Raw genomic sequence first — 26,456 nt, forward strand, 5'->3', positions numbered from 1 at the left:
CAAGTAGGACACCTTAGTGTATGTTTTGCTATGGGATTTAATTTTTTTTTTCTTACAAAATGGGGGAAAAGGCTTTTCTATCCCTTGCTCACCTCCCTCCTCTCATTATCTGACAAATCACATTAATGCTATTGACCTACACTTTAAAGAGCAGTTTTCCAGTGCTTGAAGGCTGATTGTTTTCATGCATATGAAATGGAGGTAATGCAAAAATCTGCCTCATGTGCCTCGTGTGAATGAGTTTATGTGAGTGTAGGCACTTTTCCACTCACTGTTTTACTGACTATATCAAAGGATATGCCACAGAAAGCTTTTAATATTTCATTCTCAGTTAGTAGGAAATAATGGAGGAAATTTGTGCCAGGCTGTAGTTGCTGTCTAAATCAATGGCCTCTCTGCTTACCTGGAAATTTTTCTTTTCTTCCTTTTCCCCCAGGTGTCCTTGCAGCTTGTGCTGCTGAGGACCCCACAAGAGAGAAACCATATCTGGTGTATGCAGACATAACAGTGTCAGTGAAATGGACTTGTTTTTTTTCTCTTGCATTTTAACAAAAGCCATATCTCACTTTTAATCTTTCCCTCTGATTTCTTCTTGTTAGTTTTGGACTTTGTTTTTTTTTCTGTACGTGCATGTGCCCCCTTCTGATTAGAGTACTGCTGACTAAGGGTACTGAATGCAAAACAAATCTATTAACTTAGTTCAGTGATGTGCAAATGCTTTTGCTCTTATTCTGCTGGACACAAGCTATCTGTAAGTATGACCATTTGGAGTGTATTTTCAGTGCTCTGGACTTTGGAGAAATTGATTGGATCAACTCTGATGCCAAGCCAGCATAGGTGGTTTTTTGGAAGTGTTTGGATTTTTGCTGGAACTATCAAAAAAAAAAAAAAACTCAAAAAGCTTTTGTGTTTAAGAACACTGAGAAATGTGAAAAGAGAAACCTGGAGATTAGAGCTACCTGCCAGTTAAGAGCTAAAATCTGATTTGAAACTTCAAATACTAACTTGGATTAAGCAGTTTTAAAATACTACTTTTTCTTTTTTTTTAAAGCAAGTTTGCTTTGACTTTCAAAACCAGTGAGGTTGCTGAATTCTACTCTGGTCAAAACTGGATGAGGTATTTAGTCAGAACTTCTATTTCAGTATACTGGCAGTAGTTCAGGTGTTGGCATGTGCTCTACTGTCCCTGCTTGAACTGTGACCCTACCAGGAACTGCATCTCAGCATGGGCTGCATCAAACTTTGTGCCTTCCTCTGAGTTGCTGGTCTGGCTATTCTAAATATAAAAGTGAAACCTGTATTGGTAACTTCCCTAATTAATTTTAGGTAGGTGAAAGCTGTTATGAGTAAATCAATTTAGTGGTATTTTTTTCTCTTTTTTAAATTTTTCCCTCTGGGATGATATATTTACATAGTTTTTTTTTGTTTTTTGTTTTTTTTTATGAGTAACTGCTTCCAAAATGCAAAAAGTGAAAAGATGAACATCTACCTTTAATAATTGGCTGGTTACCTTATTTTTTAGATTCTCATCAGGATTTTAAGTATTGACAAATAGTAACTATTGCATAATTTTTTTTTTTTAAAGTACAAAAATGAGTTTGGGAACGGTGACTTTTAACCTTGTTATTTTACAAACAAGCAACTCTTTCCATTGTTAGAGATGTATTTTGGATACTCTGACACCAGCTTTAGTCAGGAGCAAATATGCAGCTGAGTGTGTTTAGGCCTAATACAGGGTGTTGTTAGCACATCCTGAATGCTTTGGCACTTTCCCAAATTTTTCAGCTGGAAATCATGAGACAAATGAAAATAGTTCATTACTACTCTGTGGTAATTGTGTCTTCCATCCCTCCTTCTTGATTTCCAGCTTCAAAAGAATGCAGTTGATGGTCTGTACATGCATTTTTTGGGTTGCACTTGCTTCTTCCTCAGTCATGTGCATTGGTTAGACTACTTATATCTATGTTTTACTGAAATATCTGCATGAAAGAGAGATGTTTGCTCTGATATAGAGGGGATAAGATAGCAGAGTCCAATTACAGGGACTTATGGTTTGTACATTTTAGGCTAATTATGCAGTGGTTTCATGGCAGTAAACTGGTTGACTCAAGAGGAATAATGCTGTAAAGCTGATTATCATAAAAACATGGAGTTTAATATAGAAGTTTGGAAGATAAGAAAAAGTGGAGCCTGTGTAATCTCTTGTCCTTTGATTGTTATCCTTGCTTTTCAATGCAAAGTCGGAAGTGGCAAGTGTTATGTTTACAGTGAATTTTTGAACAGCTTGAACTGACTGGATTTTATTTTGTTCTATATAAGAGCTTGCTCCCATCTAGACTAAAGGAAGCAGAAAGCACTGTATGGGTCCTCAGAAGGGCATCAGCCTGTCCATTGTGTGCATGTGTCTGTAGGCTTGGTGTGTGAAATGTTTGCACTGCAGGGATGTCAGGAGATGTGAACACAAGTTGAGCCACCTTTGTCTAGAGTCTGTGGTGACTCAGGAGATCAAGATGTTGGAGGTGCAGGGGGTGCAAGATGACAGAAATCTTATGACTGAGGATTAAAACTCAGCAAAAAGGTGAAGCCTCTGAGATTCCTAAAGTATCTTTGATCTGTTCAATATATGCAGCTGGAGAAAAATTAAACTAGGAAGGGTTTTATGAGCTTTAGTCTCAATAAAAATAATTTTTAAAAAAAGAACATTAAAAAAGAAAGAAAAGGAAACAGGATGTGGGGAAAAAGCTATGAGATAACCAAGATAGTCAAGTTGGAATAATTTGTGAGTCTAGAATAAATCTAGATAATATTAGTGCAGAACCCAGTAAGGTCATTGCACATGCACCACAGATAAATTTATATTGTTAATAAATGTTAGTTTCCAAGGCACTCTTGAGAAGTTTTAGTCTAGAGTTTAATTTCTGTTGTCCGAGATGAAATTTCTGTGGTCATAATAGATGCCAAATCCTCCATTAAAGAATCAGAACACACACCTCCCCCCCCACTCCCTGCCCTTAACCCCTAAAAAAGCAAATGTACTTTGGTTGTTATTGTTTGGGAAGTGAAGATATAAATGTCAGTGAGCTGCTCTATCAATATTGCTGGAAATGGAAATGATAGGGTGTGATTTGCTATATGAGGAATAACTGATCTTGTCTTTCCCACAAACAGTATGTGGGCTTTGGAAGTGGCCTTTTTGAAGGGCTAGTTCTTTCCCTGGTTTCACTCACATCACAGGAACACATTTTTCTAGAATCTGGTGTTGAGTTGATGTGGTGTGGTATTGCAGACTTATATGTGTGTTCTGAAGATGGTTGTATTATTTCACTGCTCTTTACATTTCTCAAGTCTCCTCTGACTATTAGAAGACCTGGAATTGCTGTTTGTTTTGACTGGTAGTTGTATTAACAGGCTGATGCTGTTACAGATATTTAATGAGGAATATTTTAATGGTTGATAACATTACAATCAATGCTTTGAATTTTATAAGCATTAAGTAAATATTCACTGTTCAGTGCTAAATGTTAAGGGGAAAATATGAAGGCTTGTGTTTTAAAAGAACTTCTCAATGAGGAGAAAATTTCTGTAGGTACTCTTTCAATTGCTTGGTGATAATAAATGCTGAACGACATTTGCTTCTTTTTACCCCCAGTATCAGTTGCTTTATGCATATATTTTAAAAAATACCTGCATATAGATAATTAAGAGTACATTGTATTTGCCCTGAGTTAGCTATGGAATGTTCTTTCTATTAGAAACTATTAGATGCTGAGCTAGTCTCATAAAATCAAATACTGTTGGTATGTAGTTACTTATGGTGAGACAGATTTTTAAAAATGGAAATAGAATTAAGTTTAGTTTTCATATTACATGCATCTCAGCAAATTTGTGTTTTCTGTAATTATATAAATTGTTAGGTATTACTCATTTTTGGCTGTGTGCCTCATAAAAGCGTGCCTGTTCCTGTTTTTCATAATGCAAGCCAAGATGGCCAGTTTAGCAGGCAATCTCTAAGCTGACAATGCCAGCTTCATAAAGAAAAACACTTCAAATGCATCAGTGATGAGCAGAACACTTTTTTATTAAGCCGGGTGAGTTCAATGAATAGAAAATGCAAGTTAGAGACAACTGAGTAACATCTTCTTTGTAACCTTTAAAGCAGCCATCACACTGAAAACTCTGTTACTGTGCAGAGAAACAGCCCTGGTGTGGCTTTTTTTTTCACCTGCTGTATGCTTAAGAGTAGCAAGCCATCTGTGGCTTTTCATGGTAGGTGTTTGCACTGTTTTAGAAGGTACAGAGGAAATTTGTGCAGCTCTGTCTCAGGTTAAAAGCACAAAGATGGTAAGTCATGAGGTTGCTGTCTTTTTAAATAGAAAAATCCCATTTAAACTGGAAATACTGTGAGCTGTCTTCTCCTACAGGCACTTCTAATAAATAGGTAATATTTATATTTCTTTGAGTTGCTTAATGACAGAGAAGAATATTTTTTTGATAAACTAAAATGGTTAATTTTATTTTAATGGTTTTAGGTTGGTTTTTTTTTTGTGTAGCTGTCAAAGTTTTGTATATGCATGTTTTTAATATATAACACATATACAGTAAGTGAGTAGACATTGTTTTATGTAGGAAAAAAGTACTACAGAAACAGAGTTATAAGATAAATTCTAGTGAAGATAAGTGGTGAGCTGGTAGAATTTTACATTGCTTACTTGGTTCTTGATGAGAAAGATAAAAGAGGAAGGAAAAATGCAAGTCCTTTGTTTCTGCTTTGGCCAAATAAAAAAGAATTGTAGTGTTGTACAGAGATATCAGATCATATTTTTATGTAAAAAATTATTTCCTGGAGACAGTCTTATAAATCTCAAAGTCTTGTAGTATTGTTTTGTTTCTTTGCTCTAGGGTACACAGAGAAGTTGTGTTGTGTGGCTTTCCTGGTGTGTCCTTTTGGATGTGCCTGGCCTTGTGGCTTTGAGAGCAGCTGCCATCCATCCAATCTTGCTTGATGCCATTGCTTCCACAGCAGCCAGGTCTCAGCCTCTCTGTCTTTTTAACTTCTCTTGGGAGTGATCCTCTGTGACCCACCCAGACACATAATTTATTAGTTTATGAACTGTAAAAGTTAATTATCTGTGGTTTATAGGAGGTCATCCTCTCTGAAGCATTGCTTATTTCTGAATTACAGCTGGTCATTTCTAATTGCACAGGCCTGTTGTACTGATCAGTGTGACTCCAGTTTCACAGGATGACCATGCCTTTTCCTAATATAAATCAGCTACATTAAATAGAATATTTTACTGAGCTTCTTGGAATCAGTGAAATGACTGAAATGCTTAGCACTGAATACAGAGTTGCTTTTCTTTCTGATGTTCTTGTGATGTTGTAGAATGCTTTTCATTGAGATAGGGATGAAATTGTCTCTCTCTAATGAGTACTTAATTAATATGAAACCACTTCATCTTCATTGTTGTTGAGACTTTCTTTAATCATTGTGGTATAACAGTAGAATAAATAGGAAATAATAAGTCTCATTTCTTGCTTAAAGGGATTTTGGATTTAAATTGAAAAAAGAATTATAGTCTTTATATGAAGAATCTCTTGCTTGTTGTTGTTGTTCCTCTTTTAGGGATTTGGACTTATTTACTAGGAATTTTAATGTAGGAAGGCAGGGTCTGGCAAGTTTATAAAGCATGATATTTCTTTTTATTCTGATGATTTTATTGTTGTGTTTTCTTGCCATGTGGAGCTTCAGTTTTATTTTCATGATACATCTTTTCATCCACAATCCAACCATGTATTTATGGTGTTCTGCTTTCATAAAAAGTGAACCTTTTCATCTTATATGATTGTATCTCTTTAAAGATCTTATCTTCTGACAGAAACAAATAAAATAGATTGCCAGTATTTCCTGGGTTCCACACTTCTGATGGGAACTGAAATCAGTCTGCTGTTTTCCTGTGATTTCCCTTCTGACATATATTGCTTACGTTGGGTTACCTGCACTTACTGGATTTCTCACCTCACACTCAATTGCATTGACATATATCCATGGAAACTATTTTCTCCATGGGCATGCTCACTATAATATTGTATGCAGATTTTTATGAAGAATATTTTATTATTTAATATTTTATTTTATGGCAATTCCCATAAGAATTGGTTTCTGTCACGTTTGTGCCCTCAAGCAGGGGAAGAAAGGGAGATGTTTAATAATGAAGAGCTGTGATAACCATAGAGGAAGCCTGGAACGAGGCAAAATGTTTCTACCTTAAAACAAAATGATGGATGGTGACTTGAAGGGAGTACCCAGGAAAAGTGAAACAAGTCTGACTTAGTTGTAAGCAACTGTGCTCTTGCAAGTTTGTTTTTAAGGCATCAGCAAATTAGAGTAGGAAGGGACAGGAGAACAGGGAATGGATTTGCAGATGCTGATGTGCAGCTTCTCTGAAGAGAGATGGAGTGGGAGGAAGGCCTGGTGATAAATTAGCAGCAGGGGCTGGTTGAAAAGGCAGGTTAGAGGTAAAACTGGCAGTAGGTTTGGGAAAAAGACCCAAAATGCTAGGAAAATGCTTTTTTACAGTCATGTACCTGAATGTGTTAGAAGAGGCCACAACTGCATTTCCCAGCTGTAAAAGATGTTGCAATAATTTCACTTTGCATTTCACCTCTCAAGCCTATTTGGTATGGATATCAAGGATCAGGCTTTAGAAAATGTGTGTACTTTAGATAAAAGGCCTTCAGTGCTTTGAGTACTTCAGCATGAGAGAATTGCCTGCATGCAATGTTGCTGACCCTGATGTCTGTCATGTTTGAACTCTGAAAAAGTCTCCAGCACATCGAAATATCAAGTGGCTTTGGCAACTGCCTTATTTGTGAAAAGCACATGTTGCACTTTTTGCTCACCTGCTGTGTAGAGGTAGTGGAGATGAGAGGGGAGAGGGTGCTTTAGAAAAGAGGCTGCTGAGGTAAGAAGTTACTCAGAACTGCATCCTGAAAGAGGAACACCCTTGCCCATTGGAAAAAACCCCAAACTTACAAAATATTTTGAAAGTTTAAAGAATTCTAGTGCATTTGGACAATAATGCCTTTGGCACTTACAGTCCTCTGGGAATTTTTTGATTTCTTTGGGAATTTTCCTACAAGGTAATTAGGTAATTGTTTCACAAAACATGCTTAGATAAACTTTTCAATGCTTTCAGTGTGGATTCAGCTATAGGCTTTTGTGGTTTAGGAGTATTCACATTTATGCACCTTTTTCACTTTGCTTTTAAAAGCCTTTTCTGCTGTTGTATGCAAGAAACAAACATAAAAATGTGTAAGCCGGAAATTCCGTATATAGAAGCTGTATGAAGAAAATGATAAAGCTTTTTAAACCAGTAGGGTTTTTTTTAGAGTAAAAAATTATTGAGTTGTAAGCCTGTGTGCTTTTGTTATTACAGCTGGGTTAGTTTAAGCTTGTTTTTGACCTTAGGTTCTCTTGTTCCCTATAAACTTTTTGAGGCCTCAGAGCTCTCTCAGTTCATGGGAAGTCTGGCAGAGAGGAGGAGGACACTGGCAGTGTTTGGACAGGCTCTCTGAGTATTTCTAGATACCCAGCTGTCAAAAATTGTTCTTCTTTGTATACTTAGGAGGAGAAAAGCTCCAGTATTTTTTGCTAAATGTTTTATTTCCCTTCCCTTTTTTTCAGTTTTTACCTTTTTAACAGGAAGTAAATTGTGAAGTTGTGTTTTGCTTCAAGTACCCTTCTGCTGGTCCTGCTTCACCTGGTGAAGTGCTGGACTATTGATGACTGTGAGCAGTGCTTAGAAAAAGTTTTAAACAATGAAGCAGCTGCTCTTTCCAGCCATTTTGCTGGAGTTTAAGTTTTTCAAAATCCATCTTGAAAAGCTCATGTTCGTGTCAGGAAAAGAGCAGCTTCTTCTACAGCCTCTGTATAGTATGCCAAGAGCTGCCACTGATTTAAAACAAAGGTTCATAAAGTCCAACAAGGTCTATTCTAAATAGGCTCTAGGTGTAGGCTCTGTGCTCTTCAGGCACATCAGAGGTGAAGATTCTGTCCCATCATCATGTGTCTAGAAGTTGAGGGAGTTGCAACTAGTGATCAGGCCTTCTGCAAAAGAGAGTGCAAAGCAGTCATTGCTGGTGTTTTTCCTTGTGTTCAGGATGGCATTTTTGCACTGCATTTACAGTCTGAGGACTGCTAGCAGGGAAAATAACAGATCAAACAGAGAGCATACAGTAGTCCATGTCCTCAGGCCATTGTTTCTTCATGGGTTTGTAATTTATGACTGCTGCTTTGCAAGTGAAATACTATAAACATCTTGATGGTCATGTGTGTGATTAATTTCTGTGGTCCCTCCATTCTTATCTTCAGTTTCCAGATTGTTCTGAATCATGGCTGTGACTTTCATATTTTTCACCTTTCTCTGAATGTGTGCTCTTTATTGACAGCAGTTTTAATTGTGGGGTCCATAGTGTTCAGTTCTTCACAAGGAAGGGACAGGAACAGAAGGCAATTGTCCTGCGGAGTGACTTTGTTCCTTGACTCTAAATGCATCTCAGATTCTGAACTTCAGTATCCTGGTAGCATCCTAGGCAAGGATGAAGTAGTGTCTCTGGAGATGCCTTCTATTTTAGAAGCCAAAAAGAAACTGCAGTGTGTGTATGCTTGGATATCAGAAAACTGAAGTTCTCTAAAATATTGCCTTGGGACTTCGGCTGTTGTCTTTCTTTTATATGTATGCTGCAGCATTTTATTTTTAAATGAAAAATGTTTCTTGATGAGAGTTCTCAACTAAACTATATGTGATGCTTATGACTAGGGATAAAAGTTAAAGCAGTTTTCTGCAGCTGATTTTTCCCCACTGCTTGATAATAAAATATTTAAAGATCTGTAATTGTTTGAATGACCATGATAAGTGATTCTGTTATTGCTCTGTGTTTTATATATGTACATGTGTGTGTTATGAATACTTCAATTTTAAGGGTGATGGGAGATAAAGTTGGAAATAGTACCTACAAATTTCTTCTGTTTAACTGTAGATAACCTGTTCAAGCATGCACAATAAAGTACAATTAAATGGTTGTCTGTGTTTAGGATTGGTGGTGATGGTTTTACTTGTGCTTTCTTTTATTTATCTATTCCTTAGTATTAATGTTGATGTTCTAGGAAAGGGAAATAAAGTGTAACAAAAAGGGAATTAGCATCCAGAGAAATAATTGTAAATATTGTCTCCTTTTGTAGCTGGACGTGACCAGGTTTTCTTAGGACTTTAGTGAGAGTTTATTAGAAATAAATGCTGGATTGGATTAAGGGATGATTTTTATCAAGTTTCATATTTATGTTGTATTTTGGTTTTGGTTCAATTTAATAATCTATGACGTAGAATTTCTTAGAGCTGTTTTGTAGGACTAAGTTATGGGGTTTCTTTTAATGAAAAACCATGAGGGCACTCAAAGCTTGTCATCTGCAGAGTGAGGTACTAGCATTTTAAATTAGGTTTTAATTTGAGTGTGTGCTGGATCAACCTCTTTCAAAAAATGGCAGATGATGTTTTTAAAAAGAATTTCAGAAGAGTTTGAAGTCTAATTTGGCCAGCCTTGCTATTCAGAAAAGCGTTTGAGAACTCCATGAGACTACTTTGTTTTTGTTGCTCTTTGAAATGAGAAGCTAACAGGATAATGCAAGATAAGTAATGAAGAATTACATTGTAAAATTAGATAATTAAAAGAAGGCAATAAAACCCTGAAAAACTTTGAAGCATGGGCCATTTGCTACTTTTACCACATGTCTGAAGTTCTAGTAGACCAAAGCCTACAGTTAATATCAAAACAGAATCAATGTCTTTAAGCAGAAGTATTAGTTCTGTGGAGATGGAAGAACATCCAGTATTCAGTAATCTAAAGAATTTATATTCAAATCCATCCGGAGGCGTTGTGTCATAGTTCTCCCTTCTCCATGTATCAGGTCTACCTTGATTCAGAGGACTTTAATGCATTTTGTAATATATGTATATATAAATAGAACCCTTTTGTGATACAGTTGATTTAAAATAGAACTGTCCAGGAAGAAAGGCAGAGCAGATGAATGCTCTTCTGCTGTAGGATGAAATGATTGGAAATGTTAGATCCATTAAAAATTTAGTTCCCTCACTAGCTCTCTCAGTATTTTAAGGGTGAGCTTCATCCTGCACTGTCAGTATTTCTTATGAGATGGACTATTCCTCATTAGTCCTTTGGGAATATTTATAGGTATTCAAAGGCTGAAATTGGAATTGAATCACTTCCAGTCCTGTTTATTTGGTGTTTTGTGGATACCAGTGGAAATGCTTACAGTAATCTGAATGAAATTTTTACCATGGATCCTACTCTCCAGCTCTCCACGTTCATTTGCCATCAAGGGGACATCTCTGGCATCCTTATGGAATCTTTTTTCCTTAAAGAAGTGGATCACACATCACAAGTAATATGTCTGTAAAAACAAATTGAAAGAAAGTAAAAGCTGCTCCCCTTGGTTGTGCTGTTGCAAATGAAAGTGATTCTTCTGAGGCAATTTTTTAGAGTACATCCTAAAAAACGGGTGCTAAACTTACATTGTTTTTCTGACTTTTTCCATTTTTTTCTGCCTTTGACTCTTTTACATGGAGGCAAATAAAAGAGCAAAATATGCTTGACAGTAAACTAATGCAGAATGGGAGAAAATACCTGAAGAAATTGTGTTCCTGTGCAGCATATAGCATGCACAGTTAGCAGGACTGGGTGGGCAACTAATGAGGTTTTAGACAGGTTTCCTCCCATGATTTCCACTCTGCAGTTTGGGAAGACAGAATTTAAGTGCTCTTGAGCAGCTTTTCTTGATGTTGCATCCCATTGTACTGATAAGATGCCTTGAAAATGAGCTTTGCTAATTTTGCCATATTGCTGTCAAAAGACATTGACATTTCTAAAGGTGTCACTGAATAGTATATTGGGAAGATATTATGATAACTGTAATTTTCTCCTTGACCTTCCCCTTATTAATTTTAGCTTTTATTTAGAAAACTGATTTTAACTTGTAAACCACAAGCTCAGAACCTGAAAAAAACCCAACAGAAATCTTAAATTCTGGTCATATATCTTCTCTAAAAATTGAAGGAAATTTTACTGTATCAAAAAAAAAAAAAAAAAAAAAAAAAGGAAAGCACACTGAACATAGGCTACCCACCCAGTACTACTTTCTGTAGTGACTTTTCTGACTTAGAGATGTTTCAAGACCTGCAGAAATGGGGCATGAATTGGAACATTGTCAGGAAACGTCACATAGCACTGCCTCCCGTGGTGGTTTTAAGCATGTAAGAATGTATAAACAAGAATGAGATTCATGGTGCTGAGTTTATAATCCTCCCACTTGATGATTTGTCTTATCCTTTCCATTCCAGTATTAGTTTTTATTTCCTACAGTTACTGAATCCTGATTTCCCCCTCTTCTCTCCCTTAATTCTTGCCTCTCAAGTGGGCTCTGCTTTTGTGCTTACAGACTATGCATTTCTTTCCCACTAATGCTCTATAAATGAAAATGAGGTGTTTTCTTGACTACCTGATGAAAAAGAAGGTGATTTTAAAACTTTGTGAAATAGGAAGGCAGCCTGTAACCTAAAACCAGTTTTCAAGAGATGTTTATTGGAGTCTTTCATTCTTGGTATTTTTCTGTGCTGTCCTTCAGTGGATAGGAGGACAAGGAATTACTGAGCTACAGGAAGGTACTGATTTGTGTTTTGTGCCTGTAAGCTGCATTCTAACAGCTGCATATCACCAGCCTGCCATAACAAGATGTGTGAAATAAAGTTAAAGCAGAGTGCTCATCTTTTATTTTTTCCCTGAGGTTTGGTCTCTGCCTTGAGATCTGCCCTGTGCTTCATCCCCAACCACTCTGTCTGATTCGCTTTACAAACTTTGAGACTTTAGCCATGAAGTACAAGGCCGATAGGTGTTCTGACAAACAGCATGTTCCAACAAGGAAATAGAAAAACCTTTCCCATTTTTTCCCAGTATTACCCAGTAGTAGCACACAAAGCAGTGTGAAAGATCTGTTCCTGGGTAGAGAAAATTTTCTTCAAATGCTGCATCTGAACCGTGACCTTCAGAGAATTTTTTGGGTAAGAGGAGGGACTGTAACGTAGGTTAAACCTGTATAAAGAATAATGTTTTTCTGAATTAGGAGCCTAATTTTGGGCAGCTGGGGAGGTGTATTTGATCTCTCAAAGAGCAAGTTCTCCAGATGTAACACAGTTGAATCTTAATAGAGGAGATATTTGAAGAAATCTCTTTGCATAGAAATGTGTGGATGCAAACAAAAGCAAAGGGCATCTTTTAGCTTTAGTTTTGACTGGCAGTGGAGGGTAACAATAAACTGGTTTTTTGTTTCTTTTCCATCACCAAAGGAGAAGGGGTATGAGAAATTAACAGAACTGAAGGTGGAGGTATTGCTTTTTTTTTTTTTTCCTAATAGATTGATTTTGGTAAAGAAAAGACTTCTATTAACAGTAAAATGTAATCCTCAAACCAGTTCAAACAGTTGTATTATTTTAAGTTGATTAAGGCAGAGCAGAACAAAGAAGCTTCTACCAGAGTATCTGCTGATTGCCCTGCTAGGATGCTCACACTTTCAGTAAATCAAGGTTGCGTATTTGAAAAGAAACATTCCCTTTGCATTAAGTCCTTTTTCCTGTGGCTAAAAGGAAGATGAAGTTTAAGCTGGAATTTTGTTTAACTGGGGCCTTTACCATTGCTCAGAGTTTCTGAGTGAGAGAACCAGTGAGGCCTCCTGATTTGCAAAATGATGTGCATTTCTGAGCCAGCACTGACTGTGTGGTGTCACGATGGCAGAATGTCTCACCATGCTAACACATTTTTGTTCAATTTTGTCTTATCTGTGGTGATGGTAAGGTAATACAATTTTTTTCAAAGTGCTATGCATTTTTTCAAATCCTATTACTTTAATTTTATACTGTTTAAATCCCATTTTATCATTGTGTTTATATGGGAAAATGTAGTATTACCTTCTGTGTGGTCTAATTTTCGTTTGTGATCTTTGTGTATCCAGCACAGTGTAATGTGAGAGCCAAATTAATTTGTTTTGGAGAAATTCAGACCTTGGGGTAGAAAGTGAGAAAATAAGTTGTGGGTAAAAGCCCTGACAATTGCAGCCTGGGCACCAGCTATATGTATTTAGTCTGTGGTAGAGTTTGAAGATTATCTTAGACAAAGTGTGATTATCTCTCAAATTTATCTGTGGTGCAGCTTCTCTTGGCTTTGTTGCATTGTTTCAAGTTATTTTACCTTTGAAAGATGATGAGAACTTTGGAATATGGCAGCTTTTCCAGAAGTATTGTTTGTATTTCTGGAGGGAGTACCAGTCTTAAAATCAGGATTTCCATATGAAATTTGGGTGTGTCTTTGATGTTTCTTCTGCTTGTTTGCACTATTTATTTCCTGCAGTCGTTCTAGGAAAATTTTAGTGGCTTGCTCTGATGCAGGTGTTCTAAACCAAATATCTCTTTCTTCATATATAATTACATGAGATCAGAAATAACAGAATAATACAAATCCTTGCAGATAAATTCAAACACAATGTGCATCTGTACTAGTAAGCAAAATCTTTGTTTCATGATTCAAATTCCTGGACATTCCTAATGGTATTTTAATAGGAGTTTCCTGTTAATTGGTGAGTTTACTGCAGTTAGTTGTGTGTGTATTACTGATTCATACAATTACATTGTGAATTAACATCAGAATTGTGAGTGTTGCTTGGTGAATTGTCAAAGACAATGACAGCCAATACCTGGTACTGAAGTTAACACTGCATTTTAATAAACGTGCCTCAGGACAAGGTGCCTGTGCCTCTGTTTACTTCCAGTATAAGTTCTCCCAAAGCCTGAGTACCAAAACTCCAGATGAACCCCAGCTGCAGCTACCAAAATCTCCTGCTGTCTTTTGTGTTCTGTTTTTGTGTGAAAATGGAATCTCAAACAAACTTGAAATACAGTAACCAAAATCAGATCCAGGTGTTCTTTCTCAGCTGCCTGAGGTGAATGCGGAATTCTGTACTTCATGCTCTACTTAGTGTGGATGTACTAAGTTAATTGAAGTAAGTGTAGATTCTGTGGATTGGAGATACAGGAGGAAGGCAAGCTGTGAAAGGAAGTTCACTGTGGGCACAGTGCTGGGCAGTTCTGGGATCTGCTGCCTGCTGTTTTAATTCCAGTGCACAGCAAAGCATTGAAGGAGTTTGTTTTCAGCGATGGCTTATGATGAACTAGGCATTGTAATCAAAGTCTTGACAGGGATCCTACTTGGATTAAAACTCCTCTTCCTTAATCTTGTTAGTACCAAACACAAGAAAAAAAATCTGCTGAGGAGCTTGGAAATTATTGTGTGTGTCCTCCCTGGGATGGTGCCCAGGACTGAAGTGTTTACCTCTTTCTATTTGCTTAGCCTGAGGCATTTGTGATTGCTTCAGCACGGTGAGCAGCCAGGGAGATGGGAGTTTGCAAGCATGTTGTGTGGCAAAGTGAGGGATAGGCTGCTAGAAGAATGCCAAAGCATTGCATGCTTTCATTGTTGATGGGGAAAACATTTGGCCCTGGGTAAGATTATTTCAGACAAGGCTTAGAATATGTTCACATCACAACAACCATATTTTTGCTATCTCTACAGTCACCTAAAATAATGAACCCTGAACTCCACAGTGTTCAACTTCATGCTGAAGAGAGAGAGGAAGAGCTAAGAATCTTGCTGGGGGAAGCAGGGAGCATCTATCACTTTGGGATTTATGGTACCAGATGGAGTGTGCTGTGTGTTCTGGCTCCAGTGATGGATATGTTAAGTTTTGTCTTTCTCTCATGCATGCTGAGATGGAAGAAGGGAACGCATCCATCACTGAAGGAGAACAATCAAAGCCAGAAAAAAAAAAAAAATAGCACAGAATATGAAAGCACTGTAGACAAAGAAACTGTTGTTACTTCTCTCTCTCGTGTCATAAATGATTTCAGTGCATTTGGGCTAGGAACCTAAATGTTATAAACTTTGTTGATGAGTTGTGCCAACCAATGTACACATACACTCCCCTCCCCTCCCCAGCCCCCCTTCCCGTAAGGTTTAAGAAGTCTCCCCCCATTTGGAAAAGCAGATTACAAGTAAAATTTTTCCCTGATATATAACAAAAAAAAATTTATAGACTTACCTAGGATTTAATATGATCTCCTGTACTTAAAATGGAATGGATATGATTTCTTTAAATAATTTTGGAACACTTAGACTGACAAAGTGGATAAGCCAGCTTTTGGAATAAACTGGCGTGTAAAAACTGGCAGAGTTTTTAAACACTGTACATTGTAATTGCATTTTGTTGGGATAATATTACTTCAGCTGCACAATTATGGGAGTCTGCTGCATATTAGCAGACACTTTTTCCAATAACCTCAGGCTATATGCACTGAGTTGGATTTTCCTCTTCAGACTATCATCTTGGATTCTCCCAGACTACATACCACTGCTTTTTTTTTTTTTTTCTTTTTTTTTTTTTCTTTCTGTGTAGCAATGCATGCTGTAAGCAATGGTGAGTGTAATACTTTCTGCATTGTTAGGCAGTGAACATTATCAGCAGCTGCAATATTCAGGATTAGCCTTTTTGTTATTATTTGGCACCTGCAGTACCTACATGAATCTGTTCAGTCCTGTTTCTCCAGGAGGCAGCTGGGCTCTCTGACTGAGAGAACACAACCATAAAGGTTTCCTGTAATTGTCACTATCCTCAGGAGTTCAGTCTTAATTGGAGCTGCGGTGTTTCCAGTGCAGTTCACTTAGATGTATAAAAACTTGCATTTTATTTAAAAATATGGATTATATAAAAAGATGCCTTCACATTTTATAATGGTGAAATAAGGTCAGATCAAGGTTCTCAAAGATACACCACAAATCAGTTCCTGAGTGAGAACTATAATCCAGGTCTCATAACCCCAGCTTCATCCTTGGTCTGCTACCAAGCAGATGTCTCTGAATTAATTATGCTGCAGAAAACATATCAGCTGGTATCCTGAAGTTCAGCAAATGTATTTCAGAATAGTAAATAAAATCTAGGACTTCCCTGGGGCTTGTGAATTTTTTTTTTTCTCTTGGAGGTGGCTGTCATCTAAGCTTCATTGGAATTTTTTAAAACTGAAATGAAAAGCCTCACTGGCTTTTGCCAAAGGTCAGAGAAAACATTATTTCTATAGTTATGTATTTAAAGATGCATTTGCTAAGGACTGATCTTTCATGATACCCATAGTTTTGGTTTTATCTTTCTTAGCTTACTTGTTGCCTTTGAAAATAAAGGAGCCATGTACTGGTTAATGAAAGAAAGAAGCAGCTATTTCGTCCAGGCTAAATTACATGGAATTCAGTTTTGACTTTTTTCATAAATTTTCATAGGTTTTGGAAAACATGATCAATGAAATTTAAGATTTATGTGCTAGCATCAGCTACCAGCATGTCACTTAAATCAGAGAATAGGTTAAGACATGAAATTACTTGGAAGAATTCCAGAAAAGGAATGATGTTTTATTCCAAGAATAGTTGTGCTCCTGTCAGGGTGGGTGGAGTGATGCTGAGACTATTTATCTTACAGGTGAGAATGGTAGAAGAGGTAGAAGCTGTACAGTGTTACATATTGGGGAAGAAAGGAGATTTCTTAAGGACACCATTGCATGGTTTCCTTCAGCAATATTAAAATGAATATGCACACAGACACACAAAACCAAACCAAAATGAACAAAAAACCCTCCAAACCAAGCACAATACATCTACTGAGTTTTAGCTTAAGGACACCCAAAAATGCTAGAAACATTGATTTTTTTTCTAAGTCTTGTAGAGATACACACAGAAACAAATTTTGTATACATATGCTAAAGTGTTCAGTAATTCTTTTCTTTGACTTGCATAATGGAGTTGATTTCTCTGGTCATGACACTCTTGTCCTTTTGTGTCCTCAGTACTAAGACTGTTTGGCTGAAAGTTACTAAAAAGTGTTATTCTTGTCAGTATCCTGGAACTGGAAAGGTCTGCCTGGATCATCAAACCAGTGAAATTCAGGTTCAGAAAATCATGTAAAAGTTTGGAGACATGTAGGCAACAAATACCAGTGGCAACAGAGCACTATAGACTTCAGTAAAAGACCTGAGAAGCACAAGGATAAATGGCATCACGCTCAAGAATAAAGATTTTCAGAGGTTTTGCTGTCAAACTCAAGGAGATCAGAGTTGGATCAGAAGTGATTTATTTTAAATAAAATTACTCAGTTGTGTAATTTGCAGAAAGTTGGATAAAGGCCATGTTTTCCCTACTCTTTGAAGTCTTCATGAAAAACATGACTTCAGTGGGAGCAAGACCACAATAATTTCTCTTTTATTACTGTTTTTCTCCATCTCTTCCATTTTAAACAAGGTAATACTGTTTGTTCTGTCAGAAGTCTTAATAATGTATTATACTTTTCAAATGACTGTTTTGGGATCACGGTGGGGTTTTTGGAAGACCAAAGTGCTGCTGCTCTTGGACTATAAATCTGTGGTGGTTGGTTAAAAGGCTAAATGAACATTAACAGGCCCAGTCACTTTGACCTCGATGGAGTTAAAACAAGTAGCAGGGCAAGTTCAGTGGCTTTAAAGGAGTTATTATTAGTCAAATCCCTGCTAAACCAGATAAATGTTGTGTCATTCTGTTTTGTAATTTTTATCCATGGAACTCTGGCTGACTGGTGACTTCACATATTCTGGTCTGTGCTTTCCTGCTAGCAATATATTTCCTGTCCTGGCACTCCAGTCTCTGCATTTCTTCTATTTTGGCCTAAAGGAGTCTGTTCTGGTTATTTTGACTTAACCATGCCTATGGAGTCAGCCTGACAAAGTCAGGATGAGCCACATGTACTGCGCACGTGATTTGCATGCACCCGTGTGTGTGTGCACCTTTCCACAACGAGTTTGTGCCTGGGAGTTTGTGCTCAGCAAGGTGAGAGCAAAGCTGGAATTTAAGAGAGTCCAGGTACTGCTCCTGTTTTGATTGGATGTAATTTCTGAGTTGAACCAGAAGACATGTGTCAGGACCTGGAGGTTTCCCAGCCCCGCACGTGAAGCAGGAACAGGCATAGCACTCTGAACACCGAGCTCCTGCTCTGCAGTGTTTGATTGCAGGTGTCTGTCAGTTTGGGATGCATTTGTATGGGCTGGTTCTGTGATCTCAAGCAGTGGTGGCTGGGACATGTTCAAGGATGTTTTTGATTTTTCCTTTGTTCCGCTTTTCCCCCCCTAAAAATACCTACAGTTATTTTAGTTTGGTTTTATTCTGCCCAATATTGTTATTTGGAAAGCATATAAACAAAATGCAGATTTATAAGAAGGCTATTCCTATTTCTTTCATGTTTCTTATGCCTAGATTCTGCTCAATAATTGCCATCTTTCGATGTGCATTCTTTAGTCAAGCAAATAAGCTGGATTTAATGAGATCTTTCTCCTTATGCAAGGAACTCTTCAGCATAAACAGAGAAAGATAAGTAGTAATATTTGATAGCATATATCATAAGGAGTAATGTTAGTATTTGTAGAAGGAACACAAGGTAGTGGCTTGCAACCATTCATCCTTCATTGATTCCTGAAAGTAAGATATGTTTGCATAACGCAGGCATGCTTTGGAGGAGGGAGAAAGGAAGGAGAATATTTTTATCTTTTTATTCTTACTCCTGTTTTCCTTTCCCTTTCTTAGTTTTGACACATTTTCAGTTTTGAAAAAATTTTCTTTCTTGCCAAATAGCAACAAAAGCAAAGAATGTGTTCAGTAGTATTTTAATTAGTAAGTGAAGTTTAGTTATATTTGTTTAGTTCTCTTGTGCATAGATGGTGAGAACACTGAAGTCTGGAAAAGCCCCATCTACCTGATGTCCCTGACACTTGTACTTTAGCTTCACTGACATCATCCAGGGTCACTTGGAGCACCTTCTTTAACTCAGGTTGCCAACTTTGTGGAGTAAAAGCCAAGACTGGCTGGTGAAATGATGTGGGGCTGGCTTGTTCTTATCCCACTCAGTGTCCTTTTTTGTCTTGTGAGGTGAGCAGGGGTTGTCATTAGGTGTTGTGTGAAGATCCTGAGTGCCTGGGCAAACTCCCAGGTGTCTGGGTGAGGCGAGGTTCTGCTGTGGCGCCCTGCCTGAGCAGTGCCGTGCAGCTGCAGCAGAAGTGGGAAGCCTCGACATGCAGATGAGCCACAGTGTCTAGACATGATTGTTTCTTTGCTCAGTTCCTTGTGGAGCCAAATATCTTTCCAGGTGTAGCAGACAGAGGTGAGCGCAGTGCCCGCACCCACGCAGCAGCAAAGGCGGTAACTGCGTGTGTGCTCTCCGTGGTGCCCCCACCACATTCAATCACACTGCTTGCTCCTAACACTGACTTTTGTACCGTGTCCTATCAGCAGCTGGAGCCAGCGCTCCCACGTGCTTTGCTTTAAATCTTGTGATGATGTCTTGGAACCTTCCACTAGTGTACACCTGTGTCTATTTTTATCCGTTTGCAGAAGTCCCGTCGCTGCCCCGTTCTTTTAAATTAGTTGGCTTCTGGGAAATAAAATGTACCACAGCTGAATTCCCCTCTTGTGTACCTGTCATTGAGAGTAGGTGTGACAGCTTTTGGGGAGGTGAGTTTGTCTGTTGCTTTTCCTGACCATTTTCACAGAAGTTTTTGTGTTAGACTGAAATTGATCATCCATTCCAGAAGTCAGTTTGAAAGGAAAGAGTGGGAGACAGAGGCATGAAGCAAAGCCACTCTAGCCTTTTTACTTTAGCAACTGATGCTAAACCAAAGCAAAAGCAAACTAAAACATGACTGCATACCTTCCAGTAAAATAATTGATGGGGGTTTTTTTTGCAGTTAGACTTCTAATTTTGGTGGCTTTATTTACAGTTTCTGTGAGACTGGTTTGGTGTGGGCTGTGTAGTCTGCGTTAGCCTAATTTTAGCTTAAATAAGTGAATACTCATGGTGGTTTCTGGTGTTATCCTACCCACAGCATGTACTATATTGTGCTTGATGAGGGTGCTTCCGCAGTCACAGGAGCTGCAGAGTTCCCATATGAAGAAGTGTAAGGGAAGAAAGACATGAATCTGTAGAAATCTAAGTTTCCTGTATTAGTTTTTGTGTGTGTTCATGTTTTCCCTAAATCAATAAGATGGATTCATACCCTGCTCTCCAGTTTTGTTCAGGTAATTAAGATTAGAATAAAATAACCTTGTTCAAGCCTTTATTTTGGTCTAATAAAATCTGATACGTTTATGTAGGAATAAGAATCATGAAGTGAGCAGGTTCAGGTGCTTATAGAAAGCACTATCAGTGTTAGGCTTGTTTAGAAAAATTGAGGTATACAGCCTTCTTTGTAATGCTTCAAAGTCTAATAATTCAGCTGCTCATTCTGGTGTAGTGAGTGCATACATAAATCACTAGCACACTGCATCTTGGAGATGGGTTGCTTGTAGTTGTCTGTAGAGCTCACTGCACAGTAACAGTTATAATTAATTACTTGACAGACTGAATATCTCAGAGTAGTTTGTCATCAACACGCACTGGTGACGGGTGGTTTGAGTGCTGAGGTGTTTGAGTATTCTCTGGGACACAGTAGTATAAAAAGCAGAATTTGGTCCTCTTCCAAGTTTTAAATTTGTCCTTGCTTCTGAAAAGTGGGAGGCAAAGAAAAGGTGATGCAACGTCTTGCTGAAAATATAAGCTTCTCCTACCACCTTGGACTATGAAATTGAAAGTGACTTTCTATACTTCAGCTTCTCTTGATCCCTTGGTGCCTTGGAGAATGCCATCTAAATCTGCTTTTGGCAACTTCTACAGCAGAGTTTGACATCACTGAATTTCACAGAGGGGTTTGTATATGTGCACATATGATATAAACAATATGATATAAATTCTTAATTTAGGATAAAATATGTAAATTGTAATCTGAGGTACTTGATGATAGGGAGAATGGGATTCTTGAGAAATTTTGATGTGATAAACATAAATCTGAATCTTTGTTGGCCAGTCTGGAGAGTTCTTCTTGTTCATATGATGCTTCCAAACATTTCTATGGTTATACATTTGGCAGACTTCCTGAGACTTTCATAGGTCAGGAAAGCATTGGGAAAAAATCACAAACACTTCCAGTCATCTAGTGCAGTCATTTCACATAAGTGAGTAAACAGAGTGGAACAATGACTCCTTTTTTGCCTCACGTCTCTGTTTAGGTTCAAGGGTGAGCTGTTGATTGCTGGTGTATTTGTTCTGTTCTGTTGACGTTCTCAACCTAGGAGACGAACGCTTTAATTGGACAGAGTACTACTGTTTTTTCTTGTGAAGTGCCTTTTTCTTGCAGTGCTGAGAGCAGGAAACTTCTGTGTGATTCCTGTCTTGCTGTTTCAAGTAGAGATAGCACTTGATTGATTAGCAGTACTTTCTTTGGTTCAATAAATAAAAAAGAAAGATAATTTTTTGAATATTTATCTTGTATCTGTCATTCCTACAAGATGGGTTAATGTCTTGAAATGTCCTTAATGATGCATCACTCTCTCGAAAATGCCTTTTTGTATTGTTTTGAGATGTTAAAGAGTAACTATGTTTTTCTTTTGAACTTTATCTATTATGGAAAGGTGGAAGAATACTGAAGTTATACCCACCTGAATTTTGTTATGGATTTTACTCAGGGACAAATTTAAGTCCATGTGTTAGACATGTTTAATTTCAGTGGCATTAAGGCACCAAGGCAAAGTTTTATAGTAAGGATTTTTCTAAAATTCATGTCTCATGTATTTTGAGAATTCTGTGGCAAGTATTCCTCTTCTGATTCTCATCCCAAGCTGCCAGGTATTTTAAAAAATGATTTTTTTTCTTTCCATTTGGTTCTTGTTCACACTGTGTAGTTAAGGTGCCTTACATTTCTAATTTATTGACTTGAGAGACATATTTTATGTCTACAGTAAATGTCTGAGAGTTGCTGATGAGCTGCCTCCTCAATACCTGTTATCTCTCTTCTGTGTTTTTCATTAACATCTAGGAGCCTCCAAGGAAGACCCAGGACCCCACTGACTCTGCACAAAGGCTGAACAGAGGCACTACATGATTACAGAGGGATGGTGACTAAAAGGTGGGTGAGAGACTGTATTTTGTTAGGTCAGTAGATGATAATTTCATGGAGAGATGATGTCTGGAAAAAGACTTGTGATGTGGCTTTATAACCATACAGTTCTGCCTTTCTCTTTTCCCTGAGCTAGGGAAGTCCAACAAATGGAAATGGGAGGAATGAAAGAAAAAGAACCTGCAATTCTCCTTTCTTCTTACCTCTCTTGAATTATGCTCAACCTCAAAAAGGGAAACTATGTAAAAATAGGGATGTTTGTTTACAGTGACACTGAAAGAGTAGTGTGTTTGAAGGTCACTGTTTCAAGATGCTGTTCTGGAGGCTCCACACAAACACTTACCATCAGTCTAAAAATGTCTTAGGAAAAGGAAACTGTATAGCTAAATGACCAGGTAGAGGAGACTATTAAAAGCAAGAGGACATCTTAAAAAAAGCTGTGTCTATGTTCAAAGAAGGAAATAAAACCAAAACATTCCCCTATCAGGCTAAACAGAAAGTTAATGAATGCTTTTTTCAACCACACCAAGAGCAGGAGGCCAGCTGGAGACTCTGTGTGGCCTGTGTGTGTAATGACTCTATGACAGGAACAATCCAAGATAAAGCCATGGCAGAAAACTGAGTAATTCTTGTGCAAATGTGCTCACCACTGAAAAGTGTGGGGTGGTTCCTGTTTTGGAAACCTTCTTAGGTTAGGAGAAATCTTCTTAGATTTAGGAGGTTGTCTTTCTGGAACTAATTTAATGTTCTCAATTTAGCAGGTCCAGATGTATTTTATCCTGTTAAGACCAGCTACTTACTGTGGCATGCAGCCCATTGTTTTTAAGTGTCTCACCAGCTGAATACTTGAAGATGTCTAATTTCATACCACATTTCAGAAAGCATTCATGTGGACTCAGGGAGTCTAAAAACCAGTGGGTCACTTGTTTAAACTGAGTGGATTAATTAAAAAATTAGATTAGTATCTCTGTTTCAGAAAGAACATTGAGTATTACAGTGGAGATACTGAGAAAGGATTGATTTCTCTGAATAAAAGCCTGATTAAGAGGATGTTTAAGACCTGGTGAACTGGTTAATATTAGCCTTCAACTACTTGAAGGATGTTTACAAAGCTGATGGAGCCAGTGTTCCTAGTTGTGGCAAACCAATAGCAGGAGGTTAACATACACAGATTGCAAATTGAAATACTCTGATTGGACATTGTAGGTAACCTTTTTCTGTAGGAGTGTAGTGCAGCACTGAAAAAAACACGGGTTTGTGGTGGGGGTGGCACCTCTCCCAGTGGAGCTTTCAAGTCTTAGTTGTGCAGTGCTATGGCTGACTTGATCTTCTGTGGCTTTTAATGGCTAGCCAAACTGTCTGATCTCTGGAGGACTCCCAGAGATCTTCTGTAGCTGGCATTTTTGTGATTTGAAGTCAAATCACAGAAATAGCCTGTGGTCTTTGAAGGAGACAACTGGTATGCAGGTGAAAGACAGCATTGGATGCATTGTTTTACTTAAATTATGAAAATTTACTTCATATTGAAAGTTCTCTTGAATTTTTTTTAAAGGAACTAAACAGGCACATGTTAAGGAGTTAACTTATAAACTGTTTTAAAAATTGTTTAAATAGTAAAGGAAAAAACTTCAGGGGAGAAGTGTGTTGGAAATCACCAGTGGATTCCCATAGATAGCTCTGTGAGTGCCCAGGGGTATTTTCATATTTACAAGTGACTTGGGACAAAAGTGTGGTGACAAGGTTTATTTCTGAAACTAAGTTTTATAGGACAAAAGAGGTAAACAAAAAGGGGGCAGACTGAAACAAACACAAAAGAACGAGTGAAAACCAAATGGCCATTACAATGGTGGGAGAAATTCAGGATCAGTAATGTTAAAGTATTTTAAGTAAGCTTGAGGTCTTGGGACTATAAGCAGCAATTTATTGAAAAAAATCAGCTCTATATTTTAGTAGCAATCAGGAAGCAAATTTATATCAGTAATTGTTCTGAAAGGAGAGAAATATGAGACCACTTTCTAAATCTTGGAAATGTTTGTGTCTTAAAGATGGTGTGCTGTCCTGGTCTCCTTATCTCAGAACAAGTGGAGTAGAACAGGAAAAGTTTCAGAGAAAGGCAACAAAAACGAAGAAGGGCAGCAAAATGCAGAAGACATCCATGGGCAGCATCCATAGAAGAACAACTAATTAGATGAGAGTTTCCAGACTGGAAAAGAGAGAATGGCCAGGTGCTAATGCTAGGTGTTTATAAAATTATGGGAACTGTGAGGTGTGTGGATGGAAAATGAATACTCAGTGCCCCCTAATTTTGTATTAGAAGAGACGTGAGGTGAAACAGGCAAGGAACAGTTTTAAAGCTAAGAAAAGACGTGTTTTGTTTTGGGATTTTTTTGTTTTTCATAGTTTGTAAGTTCTGAAATTCCTTGCCACAAGATGCTGTGTTTGCTGCATGGGTATAAAGAGCTTCTGAACAAAGATGGAAAAGGAGGTGGAAGAAAATAAAAAAAGAGTTGATACACAAAAGTACTATCCCTAGGTAAGAAAGTTACTCAGCTGCAAATTATGGAAAGTATGAAGTGTTTTGGGGAGAGTGGAAGAGAATTTTTGTATGTGGCTACTCGAAACATCTGCTCTTAGCTGCTTCTGAAGACAGAGTAGTGGGTCAGGCTGGATGTTTTGTCATTTCAGTTGGGCTAAACAGCCAGCCTGACCCACTGTGGTGGTTCTTCAATGCTATTTTATGAACAGAAAGGGTGCAGGGTGCAGTCCCAGAAGAGAAATCTGTTACTGACACTATTTTAAAAAATGCTAAGCTGTTATGTAATTTGAGGTCTCCCACAGAGCTTGAAGCCTTTTCCCTCATTTTAAGATAAATGCTTTTAATCTTGTTTTGGCACTTGATAAATGACAATTAAATTTGTTTTAATATGTTCAAGCTGTTTCTTTGAGAGTTCAATTCTTAGTCCCCAAAATCTTCGTTTTCTGTTTACCCTGTTCTCTGTACAGTCTGTAGCTCCTGTCAGGGAGTGAGGAGTTACCAGAACACCTTTTCTCAATCTGTGAGTTCTAGTGACACCCATCTTGGGGTAGAGACAGTAAACTTCAAGGGGAGAGATAAGCAGGATGAAATGGCAAAGCCTAAAGGAAGTGCAAAGAGAATGAGAAAACACTGATAAATTTGGAGATACTTTTGTGCTTGAGAGTTAGCTTGAGAAGCAAAGTGTTGGAGTTATATTATCGTGATCAAAGGGGAAAGGCTTAGAGTGACAGCATTTCATAATGGTAGCAGTTTAAATGGCTGGAACAGATAAGGGTACTGGAAGGAAGATGGTCATGGGAGAAAATTAGGGGAAAGTAGGTAAGTTGATCTTAAGGAATTGAATGAAAAGATGTAAAGAAAGTTGGGGAACTATTGGATAGAGTTCTGAAGAGTTAACAGAATTTTAGGAGCTTAGAGAGGAGTGGATACTGGGAATGAAAGCAGCAGTATGCTTGGTTTTTCCATCAGTGGTTTACACATGTGAGATAGATGGATCCATGCAAGTTTTAAAGAGTATTCCAACTTCCTGTACCAGTATATGCACTTCCTCTGGGAAGTTTTCCAAGGGGACTTGAAATAAAAAAATTCTGAAGGGGAAATTTTTTTTTTTTCATTAGGTCAGAGAGGTTAGTTGCTCTTGGCAAAAATAAATTTTGTTTAAACTGTAGCAAAAATGAATATAAAGAAGATGAAATGAAGACTGAGAATTTCTAAGTAAGATGGCCAAGATTTGCAAGGACAGAAATGATACAAAAATTTCAAATAGTAATATACAGTCCTGAGGAAAGGGTATTTTTCTAGCAGGAAGAGGGAATACAAAGGTGTGGATTTAGATAAGGGTGGATGAGAATTGCAGAATAAGAGCAGTTAAGAGGTAAAGAAGAGGAATTATATAACATAAGTCATTACCAAGCTAAAGTAATGCTTAGGTCAGCCGTGTCTCCACCCACCTGATTCTTTGACCTCATCCATTTAAGAAAAAAAGTTCTTCTTGGGCTTCTGGCTCTTCTGTTGTCTTCCTTGTGGCACTGTGTGTGTAGTGGTGAGGATTTCCCTTTGTGCAGGACCTGTGGAATTTTAACAAATGGAGCATAACAATGAACAGCTCATTAGTAGTAGTTGTTCTTTGTTACAAGAAACCTGCATTGCTTCAAAGCAGCAGTAGCAATTTCAGAGTAGAAGGAGTTTCATTCTCTTTCAGAAACTTTGTGCCTGGTGTGTACCATAACTGCAGATCACTGAGCTGCAAA

General features: G+C 37.8%; 1 protein-coding gene across 6 annotated transcripts in view; it reads left to right on the plus strand.

Moving 5' to 3' along the window:
• Positions 1-26,456, plus strand: part of SEMA5A (semaphorin 5A) — a 314,081-nt gene that overhangs the window by 58,453 nt on the left and 229,172 nt on the right. For all 6 annotated transcript variants that reach the window (XM_030230394.2, XM_030230426.2, XM_018907145.3 and 3 more), the window contains one exon: positions 22,089-22,178. The gene's annotated coding sequence lies outside the window, so the exon portion shown is untranslated. The remainder of the gene's footprint in view (positions 1-22,088; positions 22,179-26,456) is intronic.

Source organism: Serinus canaria, chromosome 2, assembly GCF_022539315.1.
Source record: "Serinus canaria isolate serCan28SL12 chromosome 2, serCan2020, whole genome shotgun sequence".
Taxonomy (NCBI): domain Eukaryota; kingdom Metazoa; phylum Chordata; class Aves; order Passeriformes; family Fringillidae; genus Serinus; species Serinus canaria.